Source organism: Sus scrofa, chromosome 9, assembly GCF_054392235.1.
Source record: "Sus scrofa isolate SSC_HxYL_T2T_F1_AM1 chromosome 9, Sscrofa_HxYL_maternal_Yorkshire_Landrace_v2.0, whole genome shotgun sequence".
Lineage (NCBI taxonomy): Eukaryota > Metazoa > Chordata > Mammalia > Artiodactyla > Suidae > Sus > Sus scrofa.
This window is the reverse complement of record NC_139391.1, coordinates 78,403,359-78,419,944: the sequence shown is the minus strand read 5'-3', so window position 1 is coordinate 78,419,944 and position 16,586 is coordinate 78,403,359. Positions and strand designations below refer to the sequence as shown.

General features: G+C 41.0%; 1 long non-coding RNA gene across 1 annotated transcript in view; it reads left to right on the top strand.

Annotated features, from left to right (window-relative positions):
• Positions 1-477: 477 nt before the first annotated feature.
• The window catches only part of LOC106504955 (uncharacterized), a 57,564-nt gene continuing 41,455 nt past the window's right edge, over positions 478-16,586 (top strand). The window contains exons 1-2 of the long non-coding RNA XR_014815839.1: positions 478-620; positions 13,931-14,072. This is a non-coding gene — a long non-coding RNA (uncharacterized LOC106504955). The remainder of the gene's footprint in view (positions 621-13,930; positions 14,073-16,586) is intronic.

Below are 16,586 nucleotides of genomic sequence, written 5' to 3'. Positions count from 1 at the left end.
AGTGACTATTTTAAACCTTTTCCATTTTCCTGAAACTTCCATCCCTGCTACTTTCCGCTTCTTCCTTGGTGTTAATAGTTGACATTACCTACTGTCTCAGAGGGAAAGTACTTGCCATCCATAGGGATAGAGTAGGCACAGGTGGTTGTGGAAGTCCCAACAGGGGATCATAGATAAAGAGGGAAACCTGGGAGCTGTTGGGAGACCACTGTAAATTCAAGAAAAACGTCAGAATAAGGCAGGCTTGCTTAACTGGTGGAGGTGCGAGAATTGCCGCAGGTCATTGGGTGGGGGATGGGATAAAGCCTGTCTTTAGATTCAGACCAAGAGCCGGAGTTTGAGGACCAACCTTCAGCTGATTTGAATACACACCTTACCGGATACTAAGGAGGAGCTACTACTCCCTGAAAGGAAGAGGAGGGCCTTTCTCACCCCCCCTCCCCTTGGGTATAAAACTGGCCCACCAGATCCTCGGGCAGAGCTTCCCTGCCTGTCTGCTTGCCTCTTTTAGAAGCGTCCTATCCTAACAAATCTGATTCTTGCCTGTCACATTGTTTCTTGCTGAATTCCTACTGTGTGGAGGTATAAAGAACCTGAGCCTTGCTGAGTCCAGACACAGGGTGAGTAACTCGAATTTCAAAGCATGGGATTAAGTACCAACCTAGCTTTAGGTTGGGTTTGAGTCCTGGCATGTGGGTTCAAGTCCCATCTGGGTTTTGGCTGTGTTCGAATCCCAACACGTGGGTTCAAGTCCCAGCACATGAGTTCAAGTCCCCATCTGTGTTCTGGCTAAGTTCAGGCCGTTAGTGCTATCAGTTTCACCATCAGGTGACATTTCCTCCATGCCTAAATCACCAAACGGCTCTTCTCTCTTTAGCAAGAGGGCCTCTTCCTTGTAAAATTCAAAATCTCCTAGCTGTTATTGGGAGGCCATCCTCACCCACATTTTTAGGAAGTTTACACAATCAATTTTTTTTTTTGCCTCTGCAATTCTTTCTAATTGTCCCTTAAGTCTGAATATTTTCAATTGCTTTGAAGCTCTCTCAAGTTTTTCCCAAAGATAAAACTAAAACCCTCACACCCCTTCAGCTACAGCAAACCTATCAACAACATTGTGCATATTTTATTATTTTCAATTCTCATTTCATCATCACCAGTCAGCACTCTAATCTAGCTTGAACTCCCTTCACTCCAACAAAGCAGAAATCCCTGCAACTTCCATGCCACCAAATGCAACTATCTTTTTAGGTTTTCATCTTACTTGATTTCACAGTATTTGACAATGTTCATTATATCTCCTTTTTTTTTCTTTCTTTTCTTTTTTTTTTTTTTTTTTTTTTTTTTGTCTTTTTGCTATTTCTTTGGGCCACTCCCACGGCATATGGAGGTTCCCAGGCTAAGGGTCTAATCGGAGCTGAGCCACTGGCCTACACCAGAGCCACAGCAATGCGGGATCCGAGCTGTGTCTGCATCCTACACCACATTTCATGGCAACGCCGGATCGTCGTTAACCCACTGAGCAAGGGCAGGGACCGAACCCTAAACTTCATGGTTCCTAGTCGGATTTGTTAACCACTGCGCCACAACAGGAACTCCTATATCTCCTTCTTAAGACACTTTTGTCTTTTAAGGTGTTATGTCACATTCTCCTGGCTTTTCCCCTTGTATTCAGCCATAGCTTCTCAGTGTCCTTAACATGCTCTTTCTTCTACCCTGGAAGTAATTCTTGGTCCTTCTCCAGACCAGATATAGGCTCTTTGCTGCTTTTATGTCTCTCCCTAAGCAATCCTATGGTTTACAATTCATATGCCTCTATCGGACATAAATCTTAGGTACTTCCTCAACTGCCTTCTTATTTTTTCTTGGCCAGCACCCCACCCAGACCCAGCCACACCTCTGCTTCAAGGTGAATAGTGAGGTTGCTTGATTTAGATGTTAAAAGCTGAGGAGAATTTTACAAGGTGGAGGATGGAAGTAGAAGAAATTATCCCAGATATTTAAAATGGCAAAACAAAGGCACAAATTCATAAGAAAAAAAGGTCATGATGTATTTTGGAATCAGGAAGTAGCCTGCTTGACACGAGCACAAGCTTTGAAAATTGGTTGACCCACGGGAGTTCCTGTCATGGCTCACGGCTTAAGGAACCCGACTAGTATCCTCGGTCTTGCTCAGTGGGTTAAGGATATGGTGTTGCTCTTAGCTGTGGTGTAGGCTGGTGGCTAAACCTCCATACGCCGCGGGTGCGGCCTTAAAAAGAGAAAAGACCAAAAAAAAAAAAATTGTTTTTTTTTGGATTGTCAGATAAGGAGCTGAGTCCCCACTCAAAAGATAACAGTGATCCCTTGATGGTTTTCAATGAGGGCTATATGGTAACAAAACAGCAGCTTAAGATAACAAACTCCAGAGCCTTATGCAAGGTGGCCTTATGGAAAGAGACCGTAGAAGCTAGAACATGATGTTGGGACATAACAATTTTAGGTTTCCTGTTTCAATCAAGGTGAAAATGAGAACTAGAAAAATGGGCCTTGGAAATACAGCTAAGGACAGCAACTAAATTTCATGTGCAGGACAGAGAGCAGGTGAAAATTCAGGCTAAAAGTCTCTTGAAGGTTGAAAGTAATTGCAAAAGGGGAGTCACTGTTTAATGCTCAAAAGGGGATTTAGAAACCTGGATCTAGCTTCTTGGAAAAAGGCCTGGGGTGTTCATATTATTTTAAAAGTCATACTCAGACTTCCTGTTGTGGCTCAGAGGAAACGAATCTGACTAGTATCCACGAGCATGCAGGTTTGATCCCTGCCCTTGCTCAGGATCCAGAATTGCTGTGGTGTAGGCTGGCAGCTGCAGCTCCAATTCGACCCCTAGCCTGGGAACTTCTTTATGCTGTGGGTGCAACCCTAAAAAAGCAAAAATAAAAATAAAATAAGTCATACACAAGGAGATGGTAGCTGGAAATGTCAAAACCGAGTTTTCCAAAGAGAAGGATAACTAGGGAAGCAAAAGAAAAGAAAGTCAAGGATAAGATTTTAGGAGGTTTATATAATGTTGAGTGAAGGAAACAAAACAGATAAGCAATGAAGAAATGAATTTGTGCAGAGCCAGAGATTCCAAGGACAGGAAGCATATCAAGAATGCTTTGAGGAGCCGGGGGGAGCAGGTGGTAAATTGGGAGGGTTTTTAAACCCTTGCAAGGGATTAGGAAGAGACTGATGAAAGCAGCTCAGTCTTTGAAGAAATGTTGTAGTTAAATGGGAAAAAAAAATAGTCATAAGATACTAGTTTAAGGAAGAAGTTGAAAAGTTTGTTTTTGCTTGCTTTAGGCTAAGGAAAATCTGATAGCAGATTTTTACAGTGTGGAAGGGTGGTTACTGGAGAGGGGGACACAGTATGGTAAAGAAATGACTAGGTGATACACTTTGTAGAGGATGGAAGAAACCAAAGGAAATTTGAGGAGGAGGGAAATGTAAGTTATGGAAAAAATGAAGGACGCCTTGTCCTTCCAGTCACTGCTGAAAATAGCACAGTTGTGAGGACTCTAGAATGATGTGCTCAGAAGTCTTTTCAAAATGGATGAGATAAAGTTTTAGGGCACTGTTGGAAAAGAAAGATAAGGGAGGAATCAGATCACCTGCTGTTATTCATCTCCTAAAATGACCATGTACAAAATGGAAAAGAGGGGCTGCCAAGGTAGTTTTCCAGCATTTCTTTTGAAAAGTGATTAATGAGTTTTGCCCAAATGACTGTTGTTTATCTGTTATATTTAGAAAAGTCTGAACCTGGGAAGGCGAATAGGTTTAATCTGTCACGTCAATTCCAATTGATTAGTAAACCTGCTGTGCCACAGGGAAGTGTGAAGCCTGTTCTAGCTCAGCAGGAGAGTATTTTGTGATTGATTAGCAATGTCTACTTTGGGCCAAGCACAGAGGTTGATAGATTTGCTAACTCCGGAACCATAACTATTAGTTATTTTGTCCCATTTTCTAATACACAGATCTGAAGCAAGAGAGCATTTAGATATTCCTCACAGGTTTATATGAAAGTAGAAATATCAGGCAAAGCCTTCCTACTTTAAGATTCCTTAGCTAAAATATTTGGAATCCTGTGGAGTTCAAGCGGAAATACCAGACCCCACTCATTTCTCTAAACTGTTTTCAGACTTCATGTTTGCTCCTTTCTTCCCAGTTGATCTGGGACTGGCTCCTAACATATTTGAATTTTACATTTATATATATTTATACACATACATACACATACCCAGATTCGCACCACTATTCAAGATCGGTCATCTGATAGTCCTTTCGGTAGAACAATGCTCTGGATCAAAAAACTTTGAAAATGTGCTCTTTTTAGTGGAATGAAGCAAGGGAGGATGCAGAGAGGGAGGAAAGCAGCAGCATCTCTATGTAGAGACAAGTCTCTGAGATGAGGCAGGGTTGGTGGGGTTGCCATGGCAAGACCTTCTCTAGTGCCAGGCCCTATCAGTGATGCACATATAGACCAATGGACCTAGGAGGAAGGCAGGGTGTGGTTGGGGATAGCACAGTCCTCTTCATTTGCTTCAGTGCCTCAGTTTACTGAGGTAGACATTAGCTATGGGAAAGAAAATTCGAAGGTCCATCATTTCCTTAAAGATATGTTACTGAGAATACAAATATTGATGTGTCTCTTGAGTAGAATGAACTTTTTAGTGAGCATTGTTGAAACTAAGTGCTATATTTAATAGCTGCATTCTTGTTTTCTACACTTGTGTTATAAAATTCCTCTACTATTATGTAGTGCATTGTTCATGTGAAGCTGTTTTTAAAGGAAACACAGTTCTGTCTTGATAAATATGAGGAAACTACCAGATGTTTCCTACTGTCTAAGCCAAACCATTCAAGCACGTGATCATGCTTTCACTGACATGGTCACGAACCATGGTATACCACCCATAGCCTCCCCTAAAATACAGAGCCCAGTGCTTATGCACACGGAAAAATATGCAATTTAAATAGTTAGAGAACAAAGCAAAATAAAACAAAAACATCATTTTTGTTTTTGAAGGAGGAGGAGGAACATCATTCTAATATTTTACCTTTCTTACAAAAAAAAAAAGCAGTGGTCCTATTCAAATTCTTAATCCATAAAAGGAACAGACTGGCTTTCTAATATGATATGACACTTCCAAAAATAGAATAGAAGTTACATTTTTTTCCCTCATCTGAAAGTGGAGAATTATTTAAGAGATTAGAGAGAGAGAACAAGTTAACTTGTTCATTAAGAATAATATATTAAGAAGTTCCCATTGTGGTGCAGTGGAAAAGAATCCAAATAGTAACCATGAGGTTTCAGGTTTGATCCCTGGTCTCGCTCAGGGGGTTAAGTATCTGGCGTTGTGGTGAGCTGTGGTATAGGTCGCAGATGCTGCTCAGATCCTGCGTTTTGTGGCTGTGGCATGGGCCAGCAGCTGTAGCTCTGATTAGACCCGCTACCCTGGGAACTTCCATATGCCTCCGGTGCAGACCTAAAAATAATATATTAAGAAAGGCTAGTTGCCAGGAAACTTCCTTATTTGAATAACCCAGGCTGAACCCTTGCTCAGCCTCCATTCTAGTCTTGGGGCCACTTGGACAGGGGGTGAGATGGAGAGGGGAGTGTTTCAGGATTAGATTAAATGGCATATATAATTATTAGGAAGTAGAAAAGTTTAAAGCTTATTTAGCCTTCAGCCAGCAGCTTCCCATGTAGGTGTACACAGAACAATGGTAGAAAAATCTAACATGGCAGATTCAAAATGTGTAGTGTGGAACCTTAAAGCCATGCTGTGTAGTTTGTACTTCTATCATCAAGCAAAAGAAGGCCATTGAGGGTTTCTTAAAGAGGAAGTGTATTGTTGGATCTATCCCTCCATGGATAGAGGGTATAGAGAGGGGAAGAGAGGGATAAAGAGAAAAGTGTGGAGAGAAGTGTGAAGGGCAGGGGTCCTGGCATGTCTCTGTCTAAAAAGAGCTTGGGAAGAGTCGCTACTAAAAAAGTTGGAAAAGCTCCAAAAGTCAGAGGCGGATGGAGAAGCATAGTGGGCAAGATTTCAAGATCAAAGGAGGAAACAGCTTTGAGTGGAAAGCAGCTTCTAATGATAATGAAGATCACAAGTGAATGAGAATTTCACAGACAGAGAGAACACACTTGTGGTTGCCAAGGGGGAAGAGGGAGGGAGAGGGAGGGACCGGGAGTTTGGGGTTAGTAGATACAAACTATTACATTTCGAATGAATAAGCAAGGAGGTCCTAGTGTACAGCACAGGGAACGATATCCAATCTCTCGAGATAGAACATGATGGAAGATACTATGTGAAAAAGAATGTAGGTATATGTATGACTGGGTGCCTTTGGCTGTACAGCAGAATTTGGCACAACATTATAAATCAACTATACTTTAATTAAAAAATTAAATTAAAAAAGTGAATGAGAATGTAAATACCCTGGATTTGGCAGTTGGAAAGCCATGCAAAGAAAGAGAATGGGAGAGTTCCCATTGTGGCTCAGCTGTAACAAACCCGACTAGTATCTATGAGGATGCCGGTTAAATCCCTGGCCTTGCTCAGTGGGTTAAGGATCTGGCATTGCCTTGCCGTGGTGTAGGCTGGCAGCTACAGCTCCATTTCGACTCCTAGCCTAGGGAACTTCCAAATGCCTACGGTGTAGCCCTAAAGAGACAAGAAAGAAAAAGAAAGAGAATGGAAGTGAAGTTGAAAGACCTCAGAGAATGAACTATTACTAAGGAATGGATCAGGCAAATGTTACAAGCAATGTTTAAAAATATGGGAAACTGAGAGAGTTTTGCTCTCAACAGGGAGCAGAAACAAGGACAAGTTTCTCCTTTTGTTTTACTGTTAGAATTATTGTTATTTTCTATTTAGGTAGAAAATGGAAGTCAGACTTTTAGGCAGAAAAAGAAGAAACCAAAGGGGAGAGAGAGAGAGAAATCTAATATATGGCATAGTTTGTAGACTTAGGTCCTAGGAGATCCAGGGATATAAGAGCTCAAGAAGAAAAGCTTGGTAAAAAAGGGAAAAGAATTGTTTCTCCTCAGAAAAAAAGGAGGGACCAAGAAAGATGAATTTAACACATTTTCATGTAGAAAGGAAATAGAGTAATGTCTATCTGATGTTCTCCAGATCTTCTCCTGAATAAAAGGGAAGGACATTGGCCAGCAAGATGGCCCATTGAAGCAAGGCTAGACTCTTGAAGCAAACAAAATTGGTAACTGATGTAGTGGAGAATCCAGGTGAGAAGTAGGAGACAGGAAAGGGTGAGAAGTAAAAAAACCCTAGTGCTGCAAAGGGCTTCGCCAGATTTAGTCAGGGTTTCTCCACACCTTATCAGTATCTCAGAAGCAGCTGAAACTGAAACTTGAGACCAAGATGGCAGAAAGATTGTTTTCTTTCTAAATTAAGGAGGAGGTGAAATAGAGGAGAAGGTAGAGGATGGGGAGGAGAAACACTGAAGGAGGACTGGATAGTGAGGCTTGGAGAAAAGTTTGGTGGAAAGACAATAACAGAGATACCAGATACTCTGCTTGAGGTTGCTTCCCCTTTTCCTTATAAAGTCCTCTTCACTCAAGTCATGGATAATACTTAGCATGTACAGAAATGCCTTGTGAAAATGGTTTGGGGGAAATGAAGAAAAGACTTAGAGGAAAGAATAGTGGCAGGAAGTGAAGCGTGAGTGAGCTGGAGGGAGAATTGGGTAGAATTCAGAACCAGAGGTGACCTTGAGAAAGCAAGCCTCGGGGCTTCACATACATGGGCTGATGCCCCACGGCCATACAAGAGGTGAGCAGAATGATCTTTGTCCAGCTCTTAAAGGACAGTGTGAAATTTCCTGACATTGGAATGATACAAATATGATGCTAAAACAGGTGACTACCTTCTCCAGGCTGGATAGAGATAAAGAAACTCAAAATGTTAGGGGGAGAAATTCAGAAACAAAGAAGGACTATAAAGGAGGATGCAGACAAACACCAGGATTTAAACAAGGGAGAGGGAGAAAGATGAAGGCCCACAAACTCACAAGTTTGGGATTGAAGATGAAAGAATTTTCAGATAAGCCAGAGCTGGCAGAGATAAAGTGGAAGAAAAGAGGAAGGAAGCAAAGTAATGACTGCATACTGAAACAAAAGAACAATACTGATATTTTGATATTTAAGTTAGTAATTTATCGTAAAGCAGGATGTAGCTGTCATTATATTCTACATTCTGCCCAAAGTGCTGCTCCCCCCTGAGAGAGGGTCAGGGTTCAGGCCCGAAGAGTCTTTGACCTTATGGCTCAGGTGATTGAGGAATAAAGTCCTGGTTTAAATAAATCATCTAAGAGCAGCAGGGGTCAGGCCCCTGACAATGCATGAGGCTTAGAATAAGAAGATGAGGAGAGTGAAGTGCATCAGTAATCAGCCTGAGAGAAGGTCTGGGAGTTAGACAAGGTAATGACCTCCCACCCTGCCTTGATCTCTTCAACTCCCACAGTCCCCCTGCCACACACTTTCTCCTCAGTGTCCCCCCCATCACACACACCCCGAATCCCATATTTTTAAGATCCTCTCATGGGCCTCAAGAAGTGTGGGACAAACTGTCATTACAGAACAACAAATGACTAACACACCAGTCTCAACTCAGTACTAGTAATCTGGGAAATTAGAGTTAAGACAAGAGCAATATCTCTTAGGTAGCTTTAAAGGGGAGAAACAATGTCAGAATATTTGCTACGGGACAGCAAAAAGAGTACGTATCGAAGACTATACAACACAAAAAAGATTCACAAAGTGAACACAAGGACCTCACCCCCTACCTCAACAATCCCAGCATCCCAGAAGCCTCCTTCCTGTCCCCTTGCAGTCATGTCATGCCCCTAGGAGCAGTCACAATCTTGACTTAAAAAGTGCACTGTCATTTTTGTTTACTTTTTTTTTGATCTTTTTAGGGCCATACTTATAGCATATGGAAGTTCCCAGGCTAGGGGCTGAATCAGAGCTGCAGCTGCTGGCCTACACCACAGCCACAGCAACGCCAGATCTGAGCTGTGTCTGTGACCTACACCACAGCTCATGGCAACACTGCATCCTTATCCCACTGACTGAGGCCAAGTATTGAACCTCATGGACACTATGTCTGGTTTTTAACCCTGCTGAGCCACAGTGGGAACTTCTTCACATTTTTAATATTCTCTGGGCATAGCTCAAGATAGAAATGATTATGATCCCAAATTGGTAATATACCAACAAAAATGCTATTATTTTAATATTTTACATGGCAGGGCATAAAGTGGGCCTGAATAATGGGATAGCGTGATGGGCAAAACTAGTATTATAACCACTGAGATTAAGGAGATTGAGAAAAATCTAAAGCTGAAGTGTCAAAAAAATCACTTCCTCATCTTCAAAGTTGGCAAGAGATTTGAGGGAAGAATGGAGGCATGGTCTCTGAGGTCAGCCAGGAAGAACCAAGGTTGGCTGGCGACTGTGGCCGAGAAGAGAGTCTGGCAAAGGCGAGCAGCATGAAATCTCAATGTGAATACGAGAGGGCAACACTGGCCAGTAGTCAGGAAATGGGAGGTGGGAGCCTCTCAGCCCACAAGGGAAAATTGGTGGAAGGAGGAGCAGTGTCTCTGACTGCATGTGTTAAGAGGAGAAGCTACAGGAAGGAAACAATGGAGAAGATGGGTCAGTGTGATTACTGTGGAATGGAGGATAAGCAGGGCTCAGCAGAGGGTACATGGGACTCTGCTCCAAACCTTCAAGACAGTGAAACAGTAACAGGGTCTAAAGTGAAAGCCCAAAGCAATCCGTTTCTCGTGAGCTATATAGACACACTTCCTCTCAAGGTCAAGACTCCTAGCCATTTTTGCCTTATTGACACCTTTGAGGAGAAAATAGCAGATTGTTACTAAGGGGCTGGGGAAGCATATACAACAACATTTTAAATTAAATTTTCAGATGTTTTCCTGGCTTCTTAATCTCTTTCACACATACTCATGGATATTACAAGTAAAGAGAAAGAGAGGACAGAGAAGGGAGAGGAGGAAGAGGAGGAAAAGATGGAGAGGAAGAAAACCAATATGTCAACCACAATGTGGGAAACAAGAAGACACATGGGATTCTAACCCAAGACCCTATATCTTTCATCCTCATTTATTATCAATCTCCTTTATTAAGGATTAACTATGCCCTATATGAAAGGGAATATTACAAATGTGTAGGATGCTCTTCTTTATTATGTACATGTATACTAGGTGATGTGGTTTCTCATGAAAGAAATTAAAGCCAGCATCTCTAGAGAATGGAACGTGCAACATCTAGGGAAACGATAATAAGTCAAGTGAAAATGAGATTCAGTTGCGTTCAGAGCCTCTGGCTTTGAGTCCTAGTTTCACCATTTAAAACCTGTATGACCCTGGGAAATTTACCCAAGCTCTCCAAGCTTTGATTACATCCCTGTAAAATGGGGCTAATCCTAGTACAAATGGTATAGGGTCCTTGTGAGGATAAAATGAGTTAATGTGTATCAAGCCCTTGGCAGAAAGTCAGATAAACTCAATGAACGTTAGCATTTGTTTCAGGAATGACACAGGAGGAGGAAGAAGCCTCTACATAAGGAGACTTACAGGGCTGGTACTCTTACTGTGCTTAGCTGCACAGCCTTTATAAATGCCATGGGCCCATGGTTTCCTCACCTGAGAAATTAGAAGGACATAGTCCACAAAACCTCCCTCATTTCTGATGCTAATTCAAAGCCTCACCATAAGTCCCATTCTTAGACTTTCTGGCATGGCTCAAAGTTCCTAGGTAAACAAAGACATGCTAATCAGGACAAAGGGCTTACAAATCACCTCCCAGGGATGGGTAGGGAGTCCCTAAGACTACTCTTAGAATAAATACTTTGCTAGAAGGACTCCTAGAACTCACTGAAAGCTGTTATACTTAGTCAATGTTCATTAAGGCTAAAAGAGACAGATTAAAGTCAGCCAAGGGAAGTGATGAATGGAGCAGAGACCAGCAAAATTCCAAGCTTCCAGTTGTTTTCTTCGAGTGGAATCATGGACTACACTGCTCTCTCAGAAACAATGTGTGACACATATGGGTAATGCCAAGCAGGGAAACTCACTGAAGCCTCAGTATCCAGCCTTTAATGGGGCTCCGTGGCCAACTGCCCACATGGCTGGCTTGTCTCCAACCTCTGCAGAAATCAAGCTAATACCACATGACTCAAAGCCTCACCATAAGTCCCATTCTTAGACTTTCTGGCATGGCTCAAAGTTCCTAGGTAAACAAAGACATGCTAATCAGGACAAAGGGCTTACAAATCACCTCCCAGGGATGGGTAGGGAAAAGCCAGACCTCTCTTTGGATGAGGTTAAATTCTTTATAGAATCAAAAGCTGGACTTTCAGTTCTAACACTCTAGATCAGCAACCTTCAAACTTTCATTGACTGTAACCTACAGAAAGAAATGAATTTTACATGTGGATTTCAATACATATATGTTTCATAAGACAAATACCATTTTGCTATATGGAATATATGCTGATACTTCAGATTATTTGAATTTATTTTATTAGAAGTATTGGTAACATTCCACTAAATGGGTCCTAACATGCAGTTTAAAAGACGTTGTTTGGGAGTTCCCATTGTGGCTCGGTGGTTAACGAACTGGACTAGCATCTATGAGGACACAGGTTGGATCCCTGGCCTCACTCAGTGGGTTAACGATCCGGTGTTGCCGTGAGCTGTGGTGTAGGTCGCAGACACGGCTCAGATTCTGCATTGGTGTGACTCTGGCGTAGGCCAGTGGCTACAGCTCCAAGTGGACACCTAGCCTGGGAATCTGCATATGCCGCAGGTGTGGCCCTAGAAAGACAAAAAGACCTTGTTCAAGAGTAATGCTCTATGGGCCACGTTCAGCCTGCTGCTTCTTTTTATAAAAATGGTTTGACTGGAACACAGCCATACCCATTTGTTTTGGTATGTTATTGTCTGTGGCTGCTTTCACATCAGAGTAGTTGCCACAGAGACAGTACAGCAGCAAGGGCTAAAATATTTACCACTTGGCCCTTTACAGAAAAAGTTGACTACCCCTGACCCAGTGTGATTACGATTTATGACCTCAAGAATATACATTTATAATACTGCCTTATAGTCCTCCCAATATATGACAGATGCATAAACTTACCTTCTTTTTAGTATATACAAATGCATGATAATAACACAAATTTTAGATTCCAGGCTCCCAAGTAAACTTTGCCAAGGACAGTCTCCCAAATTATGTTTGCAAATGTCCTTCTAAAAAGATAACAGAGGAGTTCCTGTTGTGGCTCAGTGGATTAAGAACCCAGCTAGTATCCATGAGGATGCAGGTTCAATCCCTGGCCTCCCTCAGTGGGTTAAGGATCTGGTGTTGCTGTGAGCTGTGGTGTAAGTCACAGACACTGCTCAGATCCCATGTTCCTGTGGCTGAGGTGTAGGCTAGCAGCTGCAGCTCCAATTCGACCCCTAGCCTGGGAACTTCCATATGCCATGGATGCAGCCCTAAAAAGACAATTAATTAATTAACTGGATAAAAAATCACTCATTTCCAGGGTCAACTACCAAGTGAATGGATGTATGAAGGCTGTGTAATACTTTAAGCTCATAAGCTGTGTAGTCTCAAATGCTCCTCGTTAATCAAAAAGTATTTGCAAACTTCTTCCCTTCCAGATAACCTGCATCCTTTCAACTATAGCAAAGTATGAGAGATTACATGAGAAACATTTGGCACAGTAAAAGCCATCAGAAGCCTGAGAAATACTGATGAGGATTAAGCCTTCATAAGAGAAATGCACCAAAAAAAAAAAAAAAAATCCAACACAGACATACACCCAGAAAATATCAGTAGGAATTTCTCTAAAGTCCAGATTCAGACAGTGTTTGGAAGAAACAAAACAAAAACAAAATTTGGGAGGAGAGGAGTAAACTAAAGAGCCAACCCCAATTCTCTGGACATCTCTCTCATCTCAGTCCTCTGAGGGTTAGGAAAAGACTAGAAAGAAATGTAGGCTTCCTAAGGGGGTGAACCAGGAGGGCACAATATTATCAGTCTCTGAAATATTAGCTGGATTGGCTTATCAGACTGACTGACCAGCCTTGGGAATAGAAGGAAAAGCTTGTGACTTCATGGGCTTGGCTCTCTTGAAAATAAGCCCCTCTATGGGCAGATGTGGTCAAGTTGCAGGAGGTTCTTTCTACTATAACATATGATGTGAAAGGGATATATTTGGAACCCACAGTCTTCTGCTTTCCGGGAATTGATGTGTCTATACACGGATTTAGGGAAATTAATTTTCAAGAGGCTGCTCATTTTTCCTTGGTGCAATTCAGCTTTGCTACATTAGCTGAGGGTTTGTTAAGTTACTGAAGCTCTTGAATTCACTTTGATACAGACTTCTTTGTCTTTTGGTGGGGGTGGGTGCTGTTTTTGTTTTGTTTTGGTTTTGGTTTTGGTTTTGGTTTTTTTTTTTTTTTTTTTTTTGTTCCTTTAGAACTACACCTGTGGCACATGGAGGTTCCCAGGCTAGGGATTGAATTGGAGTTGTAGCCACTGGCCTATGTCACAGACACAGCCACAGCCACAGCCACACAGGATCTGAGCCATGTCTGTGACTACACCATAGCTCATGGCAATGCTGGATCTTTAACCCACTGAGCAAGGTTGGGGAATGAATCCTTGTCCCCATGGATGCTAGTCGGGTTTGTTAACCACTGAGCCATGATGGGAACTCCATGATTCAGATTTCTAATCCTCCCCCTCCCACCTTTTAAAATTACTCCCTGAATGTGTGTCGTAACCATCCCCAGTATTTTGCCTTTAGCACCAGAAACTTCTGGTTTATCCTAAAGGAGCCTCTTTCCCCCCCATATCCCTAGGTTGTTCCCACTGGCTTCCACTGCTCAATTTTGGGACCAAGTCAACCCAAGTCAACTGCAGATGAATCAACCAAGATCAGCAGAGCCAGGCCCAGATAAACTGGAGGACTCAGAAACCATTGCTTTAAGTCACTTGATTTAGGTGAGTGTGGTATCCACAATAACTTTTTTCATTTTTTTTTATTACTCAAATGAATTTATCACATCTGTAGTTGTAGAATAATCATAACAATCCAGTTTCACAGGATTTCCATCCCACAGCCCAGGTACATCCCCCCACCCCCCAAACTGTCTCCTCCAGAGACCATAAGTTTTTCAATGTCTGTGAGTCAGCATCTGTTCTGCAAAGAAGTTCCGTCTGTCTTGTTTTCAGATTCCACATGTCAGTGAAAGCATTTGATGTTGGTGTCTCATTGTATGGCTGACTTCACTTAGTGTGATAGTTTCTAGGTCCATCCATGTTGCTAAAAATGCTGGTATTTCGTTCTTTTTGATGGCTGAGTAATATTCCATTGTGTATATGTACCACTTCTTCTGGATCCACTCCTCTGTCGATGGACATTTAGGTTGTTTCCATGTCTTGGCTATTGTAAATAGTGCTGCAATGAATATTTGAGTACATGTGTCTTTGCGAGTCGTGGTTTTCTCTGGATAGATGCCCAGGAGTGGGATTGCTGGATCAAATGGTAGTTCTATGTTTAGTTTTCTGAGGAATCTCCATACTGCTTTCCACAGTGGTTGCATCAATTTACAATCCCACCAACAGTGTACTAGGGTTCCTTTTTCTCCACATCCTCTCCAGCACTTATTGTTTGTAGACTTTTGGATGACACAATAACTTAAAAAGCATTTTAGAGACTTTTTATCAAAGACGGTATACCTGATTACCTATAAATTCCTTCTCTTGTGGTATAAATTTGATAAATGCCCACTAGGTCTGCCAAGCTGGACCCAGTAAGTGGGATTTCTCTTAGTTTAATACCACAAATTCTTTTCCTCCACTTACGCTACTCTGTCTCATGAAGTGTTTCTAGAATAAAAGGTAGAACATAGTCTAGTTTTACTCTCATCATTCACTTATTACCCCCCCTTTTTCTCAAACACTTTGATCCACTTACACTCTGTAATAAAATTGGTTTAATTAATTAGACTTGATAAATGTCACTACCATTTGTTTAGACTGCCAGTTCCTAGAATGCAGGAAAAATATTGGCTGAACTTGTCCATAGAGTATCATGTTTACAGGCCCTTAATCCATTTGTCAAATCAAATTCAAATGAGTGGTTTTCAAATGTCTGAATCACTCCCTGCTCCAGACTGAAAAAATCCAAATGTTAATAAATATTAATTTATTCTACTTTATATCTGCCTTGATATTAAAATAATATATGTAATAAGAATCAGTTGAAAATTCACTTGCATAAAATCTTTCAAAGATTAATGAAAACAGTAAAAGAGAGAAGGCAAGTCTGCACATTGGCAATTAAAGAGCAAGTACATTTTTGTTCTATGTTCCTCATTAACACATGACTGTAGTTAGAAAGAGGAAACATTTAGCAACAATGACCTTGGATCTGTTCTTAAGTAATCAGTGAACTATATCAATATTTATCAATTTTTAAATTATGTTTCCAAACTATTTAATATTGCTTTAACTATTTCTCTCCTTTCCTCTTCATTTTTCTTTCTTAGATGTGACAGGTACAGGCTTTAATACTATTTCAAAATACCCAGTCAGGCAAGACCAATTCCCTTCTCTTCTTTCTCTGTACTGTGCCAAAGTTGTGAAAGTTGGAGTGACTATACCAATTCTGTAGAATAGATATATTCCTTACTTATATTTAATCTAATTCCAAATGTGATTTGAAGGTGTTTATTGATAAATACTGATTACTACCAATACATGAGGACTTTCTGATGAATTTAAGGAATTCTTAAATTTAATGAATTTAAGGAGCTCTTAAACTCATAGTGTAGACCATCAGACTCATTATTTCTCAAACCAGTTCTCTGAAGTAGGTAATTCACATTGTCTGCCTCAGGCTGCCTATGAGAAAATGCTGAGATGACACACGTAAGTGAAAGCCTATGTCAACCTTTACTGAAAAAATCATACAAGTGTTTATGGAGACCAAGTTAGATGACTTCTTAGGAAAGATTCTTTGGTTCCTGTAGATAATTCTCTAAGGCTGGCTGACTATCACTGATAATTTTGTTATTTTCAAGAACCTTACAGAGTCTGGTTTATTTCTTCTTGACACTCTACCATCATTCATGTAGCTTCTATGAGATAAATTCTGGCACTAAATTAAGACATTATGTTATTCAGCAAATGAGCAAAATCTATTTGATTATATAATTAGAATTCAGCATTGCTATAGTACTTTTAGAGCTGTGATATAATTTTAAGAAAACAAATTCACCAACAAAAAACAATTAAAACAAGCAACTACAAAATTCTCTGTTACAGGGCTAAAATTTCTGAGGCCACAGTGGCTGAATATACCTGTGCCAAAAGCCACTTCAGAAAACTGTTAAACTAATAGTTCTTTACACTCTAAATATATGTTAGTTCCTAAAAGAGAGGACCATTGCATAATGTTTAAGCACAGTCTCTGCTTTGCTAGTTATGCTAGCTTTATGGTTTTGTGTGAAC